Source organism: Protopterus annectens, chromosome 2.part1, assembly GCF_019279795.1.
Source record: "Protopterus annectens isolate FY-2018-M chromosome 2.part1, PAN1.0, whole genome shotgun sequence".
Taxonomy (NCBI): Eukaryota; Metazoa; Chordata; order Ceratodontiformes; family Protopteridae; genus Protopterus; species Protopterus annectens.
The window spans coordinates 1,670,437,768-1,670,455,937 of record NC_056729.1 but is presented as its reverse complement, the minus strand read 5'-3'; the positions used below and the strand labels follow the sequence as shown (position 1 = coordinate 1,670,455,937).

The 18,170-nt window shown below is 41.2% G+C and overlaps 1 protein-coding gene across 3 annotated transcripts in view; it reads left to right on the top strand.

The window, feature by feature from the left end:
* SAMD11 (sterile alpha motif domain containing 11) overlaps positions 1-18,170 on the top strand; it is a 1,263,018-nt gene that overhangs the window by 519,085 nt on the left and 725,763 nt on the right. The window lies entirely within an intron of this gene.

Genomic DNA, 18,170 nt, shown 5'->3' with positions numbered 1-18,170 from the left:
ACTGATAACAGGTTCATAGTTACTAGGCATCTTCTCCAAAAAGGACTGCAGCATCCACCCCCTTTACAACACAGTACAGTATCAGCAATGCATCTACCTACTGTGGGAGTAGAACCCACAGCCTTCTGCATCAAAAGCAAGTACACTACCTGTTATGCTATTAGCAGTGCAAGCAAAAATAGCACAAGCAGCACTAAACTTTTATTCCCCTGCAGCTCTCAGCTCCTTGTAAAATTTACTCGACACTCAGCTGTATCTGAACTTTGCAGCACAAGAAATCTGGAAAAAGCCAACATTTATTGGGGGGGGACAAAAGCCCAAAAACCAGGGACACATTTTAAACATTGCTTGTATAATGTTGGAAAGTTGCTAGAATAAAATGCTGTGTTACCACCATACATTTCACTGCCAAGTCCTGAAACCAGGGAACTCTGTGCAACATACCACTATGCCAAATCAGCTGTTTTGTGAAAGAGACGAAGACTGAATCTTTAATGACTACCATTTAGTGAGTTTAGTTCTCACCATAGCTGTCAACCTCTTAGCACAAAACACATGAACAAAATTACAAAGCCAATAATGCAGGAATACAGCCCCCAAATATATTCAGTGAATTCAGTTCTCATGATAGCTCTCAACCTTAGCACAAAAAAACCTGAACGAAGCCAATAATGGGGGAATACAGTCCCAAAAATAGGGACAAATTTCAAATATCCATGTTATAAACTTAGAAAATTGTTAGAATAAAAGGTTTTGTGTTACCATGCACTTTCTGACGAATATGAAGTCTGAAATTCAAATTTATTTATTTATTTTATTTTATTTTACATTTGTTTACTGGGAAAGTCCGACTCGAATAAGGTCCATTAACAGCAGAGGCCCCGGGGAGAAAAACTCCATAAATATAACAGCACTGCACAAGTACAATAAATGACAAAAAAATACTGTATAGTGGCATATATACTATCAGAGCCATATGCCTGGTATTTTTATTTAACATTTGTTAACCTGGAAAGTCTGACTTGGAACAAAAGCCAGTTGTCAGCATAGCAGGGAGAAACACTCCAGACACATCCATGACTTTGTAAGATGGGAGGACATGCAGACTCCACACAGAAGGCACCCCAGTCAAGAATCAAACCAGAGAACCTGTAGCTGTCAGGCAACAATGCTCAATCCACAGCACACACACACACACACACACACACACACACACACACACACACACACACACACCAAAATTTCTCTGTTCAACCCACAGCACGCACACACACACACACACACACACACACACACACAAAAAAAGTCTCCATTCAATCCACAGCAAACACACAGCAAAAGTCTCCATTCAATCCACAGCGCATACACACACACACACACACAGCAAAAATTCTCCGTTCAATCCACAGCACACACACGCACAAACACAGACAGACACACACACACACACACACACACACACACACACACACACACACACACACACACACACACACACACACACACAGCAAAAAGTCTCCGTTCAATCCACAGCACATACAAACACAGCAAAAAGTCTCCGTTCAATCCACAGCACACACACACAGCAAAAAGTCTCCGTTCAATCCACAGCACACACAGCAAAAGGTCTCCTTTCAATCCACAGTACACACACACACAGCAAAAGGTCTCCGTTCAATCCACAGCGCACACACACACACACACACACACACACACAGCAAAAAGTCTCCGTTCAATCCACAGCACATACAAACACAGCAAAAAGTCTCCGTTCAATCCACAGCACACACACACAGCAAAAAGTCTCCGTTCAATCCACAGCACACACAGCAAAAGGTCTCCTTTCAATCCACAGTACACACACACACAGCAAAAGGTCTCCGTTCAATCCACAGCGCACACACACACACACACACACATACACAACACACACACACACACACACACACACACAGAGCAAAAATTCCCCATTCAATCCACAGCACACACACACAGCAAAAAGTCTCCATTCAATCCACAGCACAACACACACACACACACAGCAAAAAGTCTCCATTCAATCCACAGCAAAGCAAAAAGTCACCTTACCTGAATAGTCCATTCAATCCACTCTGCAGCAAAGCTACTAAAGTCTCCTTAGCCCGCCCAAATGGAATGGCTGGTTTTCCCCGTGAGAGAAGCTACTAATGGCTGATTTTCCATGCGAGAGTAGGCTGGAGCCTAGTCCGGTGTCTGTCCGTTCTGTGCAGTCATCAACGCACAGACTTCTGGGCTGCAGGGACGAGATCCCTTCCTTCCATATCCGGACTGCCTAACACAGCAGTCTGGAGTTCTGTGAGTACCAGGAGCTCCAAGCACTCATGCGTGGAGTTCCGGGACTCACGATTTTTTTTTTTATTCATTTCTTCTTTCTTTCTACAGGTGGGGGGGTGCTGCAGTCCTGCAGTCCTATAGCACGAGCCGCCTCTGCTATATGATGTTATGAAGGAGATAAGATGGAAAGCCACTTGGCTTGGGATCTAGAATCTACTACAGAAAGACAGACTAGGAATGGTGTGAAAATTGTAGTGAGGGACAGATGCCGTCAGAATTAGTGACAGACACTGTCCAGTGTAAGGATAAGGAAATGTTTATAATCTTAGCCTGTGTCCCACAGCAGGATTGTAATAATGAAGAAAACAGTGCATTCAGACAGCAGTTGTAGGACAACGTGAGTTAGTGTTGATAATGGGGAACCTGAAAACACATACTGGGACAGACAGAACATGGTAGGAGGACTGCCTGGGTCCACATAGATGGGGCAACAAGAATAAAGAAGGAGACGCCATTCTAGGCTTCTGTCCGGCAAATGACCTGATGGTGGCCAGCACATGGTTCAGCAAGAGAAACAGTCACAAGATCACACATGAGTGGCCAACATGAAACTCTAAGAAAATTCACAAACAAAACAACTCCAAAAGTTCAATTCGCAAACAAAACAACTCCAAAAGTTCAATTCAAGATGTTTATGTTTATGTTTATCGAGTGTTTTTTATCTTAGTAAAATCTATGGAGTGAACGACTTTGCCTTTTGCCTTTTTGTTTGCCATTGTTGGGTAATTCGACACGAAACTCTGGTCGACTTCTTCCAAGTAAAGAAAGGGCATTGTGCTAGAATCAGCTATTGCAAAGTTATCCCTAGTGTAACAGCTGGCTCACAGCATAAACCATTGGTTGCCACAGTCAGCCTCAAGCATTAGTCAAAGAAGGCTCTAAGGTCAACAGATGTTAGACTGAAGACCTGAATGTTGATTGTAGGGAAAGCACAGGCATTCAAGGAATTACTCAAGGCTCTAGCACTTCAGGAAGAAGAAGAAAAGAGGAAATAGGTGAAGTTGCAGAAGAGTGGCAGAACCTCAAAACAGCATGTGCAGGGACTGTAGAACCAGGAATGGAAATAAGGTACATAAGTAAAGCTAGTGGTGCCATGCAAATGTCCAGGAAATGATCAAAAGAAAGAAGGAGTGCAGGAAAAAGTGGGAGATAGAAAAAACAGACCAGGCTAGGAAAGGATTCTGGTTGACTAACAGAGTGCCTAAGAAAGGAGTTGTAGTAGCAAAGAAGAAGGCATCAAAGGCACTGTACGAGATCGGGAAAGTGACTAGTTGGTCGGCACAGAGAAGCCATCAGCTTCCAAGCCAAAGACAAAAAGATAAAGAAGCTAGTCAGACACCCTTCATAAGGGATGCCAGCAACAACCTGCTCACCAGTCCACAAGGACATCAAAGGCAGATGGAAGCCGTCCTTCCAATAGCTTCTAAATGAAGAAAATCCCACAGAAGTTGTACTGCCCTAGAGACAGCCTATGATGAATAAGAGGAGGAGCCTATGCTAAAAGTAAGAACAACTCTAAGGAAAATGAGGTCAGGGAAAGCTGCAGATTGAGGTCACAGCAGATATGCTCAAGATGATGAGTGAGATAGGGGATAAATGGCTTCTGAGGGTACTTATAGCAGTATGGAGAGAAAGGCCTATCCCAGCTGACCGGAGATTAAGCATACTAGTACCAGTGTACAAGAACAAAGGGAACAATCACAACTGTAGGCAGTGTAGAGGTGGCAAACTCATGTCACAGTTCATGAAAGTCCTGGAGAGTGTGATTGATGAATACATTCATAGATTCATAGATTAGTACTAGGCTAACTGCCCTTGCAAGCCATTTTAAGCCTAGCTAATTTTCCCTTGTGAGACTCGAACCCTGCACCTTGTGTTTGTAAGGCAAACACCTTAACCATTAGGCCATGGAGTAGTATTAAGTAAGATGGGAAGTGAGCAGTTTGGATTCAGATCATCCAATGTTTGCACTGTGACAGATAATTGAGAAAAGGCTAGAGGTGAGGAAAGAGTCCAACTGGGCATTCCTAGACATGGAGAAAGCATATGACAGGGTCTCAAGAAAGCTGATATGGGCAGTCCTGCAGTGGTTCGAAGTCCCAGAAACATTGGTAGAATTAATGCAGTCTATTTACAAGGATCCAGTGATTCAATTATGAACAGTGTTTGGCCTCACAGAAGGGTTCACAGTGGGAGTGGTTGTGCATTAGGGTTCAACTCTGTGCCCACTGCTGTTTATATTGGTGATGAGCTACATTAGCAAACAGGTCAGAGGTAATAGATCAACAAAGTTAATATATGTAAACAATGTTGTATTACAGGTATACTCTCAGGAAGGACTTCAGCAAAGGAAAGGTGAATGGAATGCAAAACTAAAGGAACATAGAATGAAGGTTACTACAGAAGAAAAAAAGATAGCTGGGTGCATAAGACCCAGGATAAAAAAGTTCCCAATCATGGTGGGCACACTGGTGCCAGGACTGGAAAAAAATGACTGTAGAATCCTCAAAATACAGAAACAATCCTACAATGGGGCCAGGCCAGGCCCAGGGGCAGGATGGCCCCCCTGTTGTAGAAGGAAGTAGTAGTCCACAAAATGACAAAAATTGATTGGCCAAAGAAGAGCCATAAAGACGACAGAGTGGAATATTGAGGATAAGAAAGAAATTATGTATTGCTACTATTATGTAAAAAGCCCAGAATTTCCAGACACAAGATATACAAAATGATTAAGAGAGAAATTAGAGGAAAGAAAAATACTTCAGCAGGAAAAACTGTCACAAGCTTCAAATAAAAATTTGCTTTCATTAATACAACAGATTTTTGAAAAACAGTGCATAGGTCAAGAAACTTTGATCTCTTTGGAAAAAGAAGCCTCTGAGGAAGTGAGAAAATATAAGCAACAAAACCTAGAGATATTAGAAAAATATAAAAAAGAAATATGGACATGGGAAAGAAAAAGAGATTTGATGTGGTGCAATATTTATGCAAACGAGAAAGCCAAGTTAACTAATAGACAGAAGGCAGTTGCAAAGATATTCGAAGAAAAATATAGGCAAAGGCATCCAGATATGGAAAATTTTACAATAAAAAGACTAAAAGCACAAAGATTTAATGTGGAAAAGATGATTAGTAAAGTAGAAGTTAAAGAAATAGAAGTTGAAGTTATGTAGTGCCTGCGAAAAGAAGGATTTAATATACAAGGTCTAATACAGACTAAATCACAGCATGATGGAGTGAGTCCCCAGAATAAGGAAAAGCAAAAAGATCAGGAGACATGTGAAGAAGAAATATGGACAGGGGAAAGGAAACGAGATTTAATATGGTGTAATATTTATGCAAAGGAGAAAGCAAAACTAACCAATACAAAAAGAGCAGCACCAAAGATATTTGAAGAGTGGCCTAATGGTTATGGTGTTTGTCTTACAATCACAAGGTGCAGGGTTCAAGTCTCCCAAAGGATAATTGGCTAGGCTTAAAATGGCTCACAAGGGCAGTTAGTCTAGTACTAACCTATGAACCTAAGAGAAATACAGGCAAAGGAATCCAGAAATGGAAAACTTTACAATACAAAAAATAAGAAGACAAAGAGGAAAAGTAGAGAAAGAGATTAGTAATGGAGAAGTCAGAAAAGTAGAAATTTAGTTAATGGAGCAGCTGCAAAGAGAAGGATTGAGTGTAGAAAATCAAATGCAGAAAACACCACAACAGGATAGAGTAATGGATATCCAAATTAAAGGGAAACTAGTGGAACAGGAAGCAATTGGTCAGGTGCCATATCAAGATAGTTTGGAGCCTTCCACAGGAAACCAGTATAAAAGTTCACTTGAAGTTAGACAAGAAGAAAAGGAACAGGAAACAGTGGAAATTCTGATGCAGTCAATATTGAGGAGTGATAGGCCAGTGAGTTTCCATATGACAAAACAACAGATGATACAGGATGAAATTGAAGAGAATGTGCCACAAGAAGATGTTATAGAACTTTCTATAGAATGGCCACAGGAAATGGAAAACAAGGAATGTGCCTTCAGTATGGAAGAAAAGGAGTTAAGAGAAGAGTTGCTTGATTTAATAGACAAAAACAGATATATCAAGATCAATGAGAGAAATAGACTGCAGAAGGTTAATAAAACATCAAAAGTCAGAAGCTTGATAAAACAAATGAACTTGGTAATTAGGACTGTCCATAGAGACCCATGCGATATAAAAGAAATAAACAGGATATATTACTGTGCTGTTAAATTAATAACTGATAAAGTTCTACCACAGGAACACAGGGTAGTGAGGGAAAAGGGGGGGGTGAATAACATCATGGAAATATCGAATAGAGAAAACTATAAAGCAGCTAAGACAAGAAGTGTCATTGTTAGAAGATTATAGAAGAGGTAACAGATCAACAAAAATGTTAAGAAAAATAGATGTGATAAAAGCAATGCGCAGTATTAGAACAGACCAGGATCTATTATGCACTATTGGAGATAACAAACTAAAATTCTCAAAACAGGTGGAAAGACTCAGAAGATACGAAGATAATATAAGGGAAAAGCACAGAATAAGCAATTTACTAATGACTCAAAAAAGTTTTATAGAGAATTGGGAAATAAGGTAAAAGGAATTGATAGACCACCGGAAAAAAGAGGAAGTAGATACATTTTGGAGAAGTATCTATGAAGATCCTGTGGAACATAACAAAGATGCTAAATGGATAGAAGAAGTAAAAGAAAGAATAAGAAGTTTAAAGGTACAGGATATGAAATGGGATGAAATAACAGCCAGAGATATTGAAATAAAGTTGAGAAAAGCCTCTAATTGGAAAACCCCAGGCCCAGATGCAGTACCTAACTTTTGGCTTAAAGTATTAACTTCTTTACACGAGGATTTAGCCATGAGTAAGAACTTTTTATATGCACACCCTGAACAGACACCACATTGGTTAACAACAGGAAAAACAATACTCTTACTTAAGAGTGAACCTGCATGCTCCCCTAAAAATTATAGACCAATAACTTGTCTTCCGACGATGTATAAACTATACACGGGGATTGACGCCGACAGAGTTTATAGTCATTTAGAAGAAAACTCAATTATGGCAGTAAAACAAAAGGGCAATAAAAGAAAGTCATATGGAACAAAAGATCATTTGTTAAATAAAGTTATAGTGGAGAACTGTAAGAAAGGGAAGAATCTAAGTATGGCATGGATTGACTATAAAAAAGCATTTGATATTATCCCACATTCATGGATAAAAAAGTGCTTAAAAATGTATAAGGTACATCCTGTACTGATTGATTACATTACAGTAACCATGAAACAGTGGCAGACCACTTTGCAATTAAGCCATGCTAAAGGACAGATTATTATCCCAGGGATAAAAATCCAAAGGGGGATATTCCAGAGTGACTCCCGGTCACCATTGCTATTTTGCATTGCCATTAATCCATTAAGCTGTTTACTTAACAGGTCATGGATATAATTTGGCTTCTAGAAAACAACAAATTCTAATGACTTCTCTTCTTCTCTTTGTCAATGATTTAAAACTGTATAGCTCCTCAGATGAGGAACTGAAAGCACAGTTGCAGGCTGTTAAAACTTTTTCAGACGATATTGGAATGTCATTTGGTCTTGATAAATGTGCAAAAGCAACCTTTAAAAAAGGAAAATTGCAGCACCAGGAAAACATCAGTTTGGGACAAGAATGTGATATAAAAGAACTTGAGCAAGAGGGGGTGTATAAATACTTGGGAATTGATGAAGGATCAGCAATAAAATATGAACAAATGCGAATAAAGCTTAGTAAGGAGTACTTTTGAAGACTTAAATTAGTCCTGAAAACAGCATTGACACCTAGGAACAAGATCTGCGCTGTAAATCAATTTGCTCTTCCTGTCCTAACTTATAGTTTTGGAGGGATTGACTGTCCCCAAAAAGTGTTGGATAGATTGGATGTTAAAGCAAGAAAGATGCTTCATGCTCACCAAATGATTTATAAAAGTCAGTATATACCAAGATTATATATTCCCCGTTCTGAAGAAGGGATGGGCCTGCTTGAAATCGATTGCATGTATAGATCTGCAATTGCGGGACTCCACACATATCTACTGACCTCATAAGATCCAAATGTGGTGAAAGTTTTGAAACATGAGGAGAATAAATCTAAGATGACATCTCTGCTTAATTTAGCAGAAGCATATCAACGTCAAACAGGAATGGAAATCAAACCAGAAGTGGATAAAAACCAGGCAGCAACTGAATGTGCTAAAAAACAAAAGAAAGAATATAAGGTGAAGGACCAGGAGAGAAGGCAAGAAATGTGGAAAAAACATAAATATAGTTGCAAGTATGGAAAACTTCTGGAAGAGCCTCATGTTGATCAAGAATGAACGCAGGAATGGTTAAGGAGAGGTGAATTTACATCAAGAAATGAAAGGCTAATATTGGCAGCCCAAGATAGTGGGCTACATACATGCTGGTTTACAAAGTCCATTGAACATGTGGGAGAAACAGACAATGTAGGTTTTGTGGAACCGAATTGGAAACAGTCACACACCTTATTGCTGGTTGTGACTCTGTAATGACAGAGGGACTGTATACTGAAAGGCATAATAATGTGGCAAGATTGTTAAACTAGAGATTGTGCAAACATTATAGCATCGAAGTGGCTGAAAAACACTGGAAACATGAGCCACAGACAATCATAGAAAATGATGAAGTCTATATCAGATGGGATCACCCAATAGCAACAGTCCAAAAGATAGATGGTAGAAAACTGGATATGGTGGTCCAAGAAAAGAAGACAAAAGTAGCATTGATCATTGAAATCACCACATCTAGTGACTACAGTGTCTTGTGTAAAGAGAGACACAAAGTCATAAAATACCTTAATCTGCAGGCAGAAACGAGAGCCATGTGGAAGAAGGATACCCAGACAGTTCCAATAGTAGTAGGAGCAACTGGTCTTATAAAAAATAATTTACAATCGTATTTAGATATGTTACCAATTCATGTAACACCGTATGAATTACAGAAGGAGTCATTACTGGGCACATTGCAGGTGCTGCAAAGAGATTTGGCTAACATCAAAGAGTGAAAAAATACTAATTTCAGTAACTTTAATTGTATTTTGACTTAGGAATGGGGTCCATTCCCGTCATGGTATTAGAAACCTAAAAGACTTGGAGAAATTAAAAAGACAGATAAAACAGTTGTAATGGCAGCAAATGGGGGAAATCAAAAGAAGCTGAGAATTAAGATAAGAGGGGAAAATAGTAGAACAGGTTAACAGCCAGAGCTAGAATCAGAAGGTCTGCAGTCAACTGGCATAGTGTGTCGGGGATAGTGTATGGCAGAAGGTTAACAAAGGTGTACAAAACAGTGGAGTGGTGTGAGCAGTATTACTGTATGGTACTGAAACCTGGGCAATAAAGGCAGAGCATTCGAAGAAGCTAGGGGTGATGGAGATGAAGTGCCTGAGACTGGTGGTAGCATGCACATTGTGGGACTGATGAAGAAAAGTACTTCCAGTTGCAGGGAAGAACAAAGACACAGATTATTGGGGTTCAGGCAAATGTGCAAGAAAGTAGAAGACAATCTGGTGAAGAAGATTTGGGACAGACAGGCAGAAGGCAAGAGGAAATGCAGGGAGTACACCAAAGAGATGTGTGAGAGAAGACCTGCAGCAGTCAGGCACGACTGTCAAAGAAGATAGGAGAGTGGCATTGATTTGAGAGAGATGGCGACAGTTGACATAACACCCTGACCCCATACAGAAAATGGGAAAAAGGAAGTTGATGATGGTGAATCTTTTATGTCTATTCGCTTAAGGTCAGGAGTGGAATTCCACAGCTTGGCTTCATAAACAGAGTATAAACATTCCTATACAAACAATAATCCTATGTAACTTCCACCTGGGCCTGTCTTTGTACCTAAATTTCATATCTACCTTAAAGTAGACTCTATCCATCCTAGTTTCACTCTCTCTTAATCTGTCTTTTTTAATCTCCGTACTATATACTTTCTTAACCTTATCATTAACTGTAGCCATATACTGACTATTAGTTATTTGTAACCTTTAATGTTCTTCTTTTCCCATGTTGCAGTGTTGTTACTGTGGGATTCTCCACCTCAGGTGACCTTAAAGTTGGCTCCTATACAAAAGCTTAAGCCTGATTGCTGTTGGTGCATGGAAAGTCACACGCAGGGCCATAAACCAGGGACGTTAAATGTGACGTCTGCACGCACAGTCCTCAGAACTTTTCTGCCACACTCGAATGTCAGATTGATTGCATCGCTCATCTACTGTCAAGACGTCTAAAGCTAAGTACCCTGTTGGGGAATTCTTAATTTTATTATTGCTTATGCTTGGGTAGCCGATGTCTGCTAAGAAGGGTAAATGCCGATGCGCACATCAAATTCCGCATAAGGACATTCTTGACCATTGCGCATTCTGTTTAGGCCGGGAGCATGACCATACGTCCTGTACTATTTGCCAATCATTTGTCCCTAAAATGCTTAGAAGCTGTCTGGCAGCTCTTAATCTATACCTGGAAAACCAGAGACTTAAAAAGTTAGTGCTTATGATGGATCCCGAGTCGGCCGCCTAGGTGAAGCCACCACGAAAAAAGGCCAAACTTTCACAGCCTACTACCGCTGCCCCTCCATCATTGGATGCCCCTCTAGCTCCCAATTTAAGGGTTGAGGGATGCCCACTAGAGCCGTCTACTTCATCGCCCCCCCTCCTTGAGGAAGCCGCTTCTGAAGCACCAGCCAGCATGTCCGCGGAGGTTTCTCAGACATTGCTTTCTTCCAAATCAGAGGGGGAACCAGGCTCTTCCCGATGCCCGGTCGGGATGCAGGAATCCAAAACCTCTCCGTTAGCTCAGGCCCATGTAACTAGAACTTCCCCCAAAGCTACCCCTTTGAAAAGAAAACAAAAAAAACAAACATCTGTCTTACTCTTTGGAAGGAATTCCTGACTGGCAATCATTTACTCAGTCCTTGATGCAGGCCTTCATTGCCCTCAGTCCCTCAGCCTCCACACCCTCCACTATCCCAGTCCTTAGTCCTAGGCCTGCTTCAGTTACCTCTGTTCTCCCTCCCATTTCTCAGGAAGAAGAAGAGGATGTTTTCTCATCATCGTCAGATGAGTCTGTTACTTGCTCATCTCATATAGCCTCTACTCTGGAATACTATTCCCCAGATGAGGAATCCATATAAGGGGACTCTTTTCCAGAAGATATCACTTTTGGAGAGACCATTACTAAAATGAAATAATATTTCAAATGGGATGCTTCCCAAATGACTGAAACTCAAAACAGATACTTTGAGTTGCTGCAAATTGAATCTCCCTCTCCATCTGCCATCTCCCCAGTTATCTCTGCATACAGAGATGCATTTGCTTCGACATCTAAAAATCCAGACTCTCACCCACCTGCTCCTAAGAGACCAGATCATTTCTGTAAGGTGCCTGATTATTACAAATTTCTGGTGAAACCCCCTTGGTGGACCCTGCAGTCATAGCTGTGGCCCCTGACAAACAGTCAAGATTGATCCCATCCTTGTCTCTTCTGCCTACTGACAAATATAGCAAGAACATGGACAGGCTGGGTTAGAAGGTTTATACCTCTTCCACCCTAGCTCCCACCAAACCCATATGATTAACTATGCCCTGGACTTTGTATCCCATGCATCTACACTTCTGTCCTCCATGCCTGTCTCTTCCATCAGGACAGAAGCAGCATCAAAGCTGACCCTGGCATCCCAAGTAACCAGACACTGCATTAGATGCAGTTATGATGCAGCAGAGGCCTCTGCAAGATCTGCTGCATCTGCATCTGTGCTTCACAGAAATTCATGGCTCAGGCTACAACCATTGCCTGAAGATTTTAAATCTAAAATTCTGGATGCTCCATTAGATAACAACCTCCTGTTTGGGAGTCTGCTGAACTGTTTAAGAACCTTCAGGAGAAGAGCAAGGAGTTACAAGACGTTAAGCACCTCCTAGTGTCTCCTATTCCAAAGTACTACGGAAATTATCCAGCTAAGACTACCTATGTCTGCAGAACCCCTTCCACTGCTACTCCTTCTTCATCCAGGCATAGGAAAGGTAACAGGAGGCAGACCGCTTCCAGGCCTTCTCCTTCTCAGTCTATCCACAGACAGCCCTTTCAGAACAGAAATGGTACCAGCAATGCATGACTGCCTTGACCATCTCCCTCTGTCAGCCCATCTCTCACACTGCCTGCCACTCTGGAGAACTATCACCTCAGATTGATGGGTCCTGGCAATAGTAGAAAGGGGATATTTTCTGTCTTGGAAAGAAAAGCCCACACCACGGGGCATCCCTTTCCCCCCAAAAAAACAACTACACCTTATCCCTCACATTATACAGGATCTACTGGCTCATGAAACAGTAGAACCTGTCCCCTCAGGACAAGAAGGAAAAGGTTTATACAAGGCAGTCTCCAAACAAACTCCTGTTGAATCAGGACAACTATTTGCTTCTGCTACTCCTAACATGGCAAAGATTTACTTCAGGTGGTAAGAGCACACTCTACCAGGGCTGTAGAATCCTCCAAGCAATTCTTCAGGAGCGTAGACACAGCCTCCACCCTGGAGGCAATCACCTGGTCAACTATACACACATTTACCAGGCACTACAAGTTGGATCATATCTTCAGAGCCAAAGCAGGTTTTGCTAGGGCAATCCTGCAGGGATTTCTGGAATCAGCTAGCTCTTCTGCCACCCTTCACCCTTCCTAATCTGTTGTACTCTCCCACAGTGAAAATACTGCAACATGGGAATAGAAGGACATAGAATAATTATGTAAAATCTTACCATTACCATAGATGCCCTTCTCTTCCATGTTGCAGTACTCCTTCCTTCCCACAATCCGCCTGAATTCCTTTCACCTGTCTATGGGGCACCTAGGGCCCCTCCTAGATTATGGTCTCACTGGACAGTCTATGGCATTTCACCGGTCTGGAGGACAACATTTGGCTCTACCTAGTCCACTATCTAACTGGGCAGTTAGTCCTGAGGTCAGTGCTTGCAGATGTCACTTTTAAGGCCCCTGATTTATGGCCCTGCGTGTGACGTCCCACGCACCAGGAGCAAACAGGCTTAAATCTTTTATATAGGAGCCTACGTTCGGGTTGCCTGAGGTGGAGAATCCCACAGTAAGAGTACTGCAACATGAAAGAGAAGGACATCTATGGTTATGGTAAGATTTTACACAACTAATCTTTACTTATATTTTTATCAGTATGCATATGTATTTTGTAACTGCTTTGTATATGAGCTTAAGAATGTCCATGTACATTTTTTTTTTTTTTTTTTTTTTTTTTTGCCATTGTTATATAATTATAGGTTCATAGGTTCATACTAGGCTATCTGCCCTAGGGCATTTATAAGCCTAGCCAGAGTGTGTTTGACTTTCACCACCTGTTTTAAATTAATTTTGCTATGCCCTTTTTCGAGGTTAGTATACTGTGCCTCTGTCTAACAGTGACACAGAAGTGATACCTGGGGTAAACCTATGATCTCCCATCCACTTATCAAGATTCCTCTTGAAGAGAGTCAATGAGGGACAATGCCTAACCTGGACTGGGATTTTATCCCAGAGTAAAGGGAGCCTCTGGGTTATGAATCTGTCCCTCCAGCATGTCCTATTTATTTCAATGCTGAGCTTCAAGTCTCTCGAGCGCGTAGCTTGATGGGATTTGGATTTTCTGAGGTGCAGCATGTCCATTAATTCCGGGTTGGACATGGCTTTATACGTCAGGCACAGATCGTCTCTGAGCAAGCGGTATGCCACTGAGTAGAGCTGGAGTTTCTTTAACCGGGCAGCATATGGCATCTGTTTGAGCCCTTTGATCCTCTTGGTGAGGTACTTTTGGGGTCTTTCCAGTTGCTGCAGGTGTCTGGTAAGGTACATCCCAAAAGGGGCATTGTACTCAATTATGGGCCTGATGAGGGATGAGTAAAGAGACATGATTACCTCCCCTGATCTAGATGTGAATCCCTTCATGATTAGGTGGGCTATATAAAATGTTTTTCTAACCACTTTGGCCACATGGTTGTCAAATGAGAGATTGCTATCAACTTGGGTCCCCAGGTCCCTAATTACTTCTTCTGTACGTAATGGATTACCACCTATGTGGTAATTTGTGGGCACTTTGTTTTTGCCAAAGGGGATGACTATACACATTTTGGCGTTTAGCTTGAGGCCATGGCTCTGGCACCAGTTGTCTGTTTCTATGAGGCCCTTTTGGAGGATGCTTGTGTCGGCTGGAGTGTCGATTATGGTGCCCAGTTTGCAGTCATCTGCAAACTTGATCAGCCACAGTCCTTCCGTGTTGGCCTGTACCTCTGAGAAATATATACCGAACAAGAGAGGTCCCAGGACTGAGCCTTGTGGGACGCCACTTGTAACTGGTTTGGAGTCTGACATGGCTCCAGCAATTCTAAACATGTGGATTCTGTCCTTGAGCCAGTTTGCAACCCATCTAGTGACATAGGGGTTTATATTTAAGCTGGTGAGCTTATCTATAATGCCCGAGTGGGGTATTGTATCGAAGGCTTTTGCGAGGTCCAGGTAGGCTGTGTGGACCACCTTCCCCTCGTCAATGGCCTTGGTGATTGTTTCAAAGAAATCAACCAGGTTTAAGAGGCAGGATCTGCCCTTAACAAAGCCGAACTGGGTAGGATCCAGTGTCTGTAGGTCTCCAATATCTTTATTTATGAGGTCCATGATGATCCTTTCCATAGCTTTGCAGACCAAGCTAGTCAGGCTTATGGGGTGATAGTTTCCAGGATCCGTTGAGGCACCACCTTTGTGTAGAGGGACCACTGTTGCTGTATGCCACTCTTTGGGTACATATCCTGTAGTAAGGCTGAGATTGAACAGTAGTTTTATGTTTGGGTTTAGCTCTTCTTGGAGTTCATGTAGGACGCAGCCCGGGACACCGTCTGCTCCCATTGATGCTGTGTTTTCTGCTTTGGAGAGGGCAGCTCTTATCTGAGCATCTGAGATGTCAGGGGGGCAGCACTCTGCTGGGATAGATATTTGCCCTTTTGGTGGGGAGGGGGGGGGAGTTTGCACTGAACCTGGATGTTGGCAATGTCTGGGGTTTGGTGTATTTTTTGTCATTTTGGACTAATTCTGAGCATATCTGGGAATTCCCACCCAGGTTCCTAATTATGGTGCATTTCTCTTGTGCCTCCACTGACAACAGTCTTTTAGCTCAATCAGATTACTGAGTCCAGCAGTTTCTGAAGAGGATCATTAGTTAAAACTTCAGTCAAATTATTCCCAGTTAGTAAACGGAAATAATTAGTTTGTGCCAGTCTAAGAACCAGGATCCTCTTGAGTCCTGGCAGACTCTGATTCTTGATTATTTGTGTGATCACTGTCAATGTGCATTTGTCAGCCATTTCTGCTTGTCTTCCTTTTGAGCCATTCTTTCTTACCAGGGATGTTGCATACCCAGCTAAATGGAAAACTGGTGGCTTCTCCTTATGATCTTAACTTTGTGCTTGAAAAGCTTGCTGTTTTTCAATTTGAACCAGCTTATCAGTTTTTTTAAGTTTCTTATCACAGAAGACTGTTTTACTCTGTGCTCTGACTTCTAGTAGCAGAGTGCCTGAGTTACAAGCACTTATGGTAATTCAAACTTACCTCATTTTCACAAGGATAGGACATCTTTGAGAACTTACTTTTCTTGTGTACCTAAGTTGGTCTCAGAGTATACCATGAGCCAAATTGTTTATCTCCCTGTGTTTTTTTTCTGAAACCAGGAACAGGGGGTAAAGGATTCTGCCCACTCAGGCAGCTCAAGTGCTACATAAACAACAAAAGCAACAGATTCTTGACAATTGGTCTGAAGAAGTGCTCAGTTGAGCATGAAAGCGCTCACCATTTGATTTAATAAAAGGCTGTCATGTTTATTACTTATTCCTGCTGCCGTGGCTGGTTCTTGTCAAGAATCTGTTGCTTTTGTTGATATATATACCTTGTTATTCTTGGGACCTTTCCACAGTGGAATACTTTCCTGTTACTACATAAACAAAACTCAAGCTTTCAGGAAAGCTATCTATCCTATGAAGGTAAGAGGGAAGGACAACTAGTGTCAAAAGAGACTGTTTATAGACTGTTGAACATACTGTTGCTATAAGGAGTTAAAGTCCATTCCACTAGGATTTGGGCTTCTTTGGTGGCTTTCTGGTAAGGGGGCTGGTTGCAGAAAATTTTCTAGAAGCAGCAACTTTGTTTTCTGTACATACTTTTACAAAGCACTACAAACTGGATTCCATTTCTAGGTCCAGCGCAGGCTTTGCTACAAGCATTGTCCAGGGCTCCCGGATTCTTCGTTTTTTTCTTTTCCCCCTCCCACCCACATAGCTTAGGCTACGGCAACAGTGATCTAATGGTGAATATGTTACAGTTGTGTTAAGAAACGTAATCACAACAGTTGATATTCAAACTTATGGTAATATACCCACAGTGCTTAGGCTACGGCAATGGTGATCTAATGGTGAACATGTTAGAGTTGTGTTAAGAAACTTAATCACAACAGTTGATATTCTAACTTAGGGTAATATACCCAAGTAGTTTAGGCTAGTGCAACAGTGATCTAATGGTGAACATGTTAGAGTTGTGTTAAGAACCTTAATCACAACAGATGATATTCTAACTTATGGTAATCTACTCACATAGCTAAGGCTACTGCAATAGTGATCTAATGGTGAACTTGTTAGAGTTGTGTTAAGAAACTTAATCACAATAGTTGATATTCTAACTTATGGTAATATACCCACATAGCTTAGGCTACTGCAGCAGTGATCTAATGGTGAACATGTTTGAGGTGTGTTATGAAACTTAATCACAACAGTTGATATTCTAACTTATGGTAATATACCCACATAGCGTAGGCTACTGCAACAGTGATCTAATGCTGAACATGTTTGAGTTGTGTTATGAAACTTAATCACAACAGTTGATATTCTAACTTATGGTAATATACCCACGTAGCTTAGTCTAGTGCAACAGTGATCTAATGGTGAACATGTTAGAGTTGCGTTAAGAAACTTAATCACAACAGTTGATATTCTAACTTATGGTAATATACCCACGTAGCTTAGTCTAGTGCAACAGTGATCTAATGGTGAACATGTTAGAGTTGCGTTAAGAAACTTAATCACAACAGTTGATATTCTAACTTATGGTAATGTACCCACATAGCTTGGGCTAGTGCAACAGTGATCTAATGGTGAACATGTTTGAGTTGTGTTATGAAACTTAATCACAACAGTTGATATTCTAACTTATGGTAATATACCCACATAGCTTAGGCTACTGCAATAATGATCTAATGGTGAACATGTTACAGTTGTGTTAAGAAACTTAATCACAACAGTTGATATTCTAACTTATGGTAATGTACCCACGTAGCTTGGGCTAGTGCAACAGTGATCTAATGGTGAACATGTTTGAGTTGTGTTATGAAACTTAATCACAACAGTTGATATTCTAACTTATGGTAATATACCCACATAGCTTAGGCTACTGCAATAGTGATCTAATGGTGAACATGTTACAGTTGTGTTAAGAAACTTAATCACAACAGTTGATATTCTAAATGATGGTAATATACCCACGTAGCTTAGTCTAGTGCAACAGTGATCTAATGGTGAACATGTTAGAGTTGCGTTAAGAAACTTAATCATAACAGTTGATATTCTAACTTATGGTAATATACCCACGTAGCTTAGTCTAGTGCAACAGTGATCTAATGGTGAA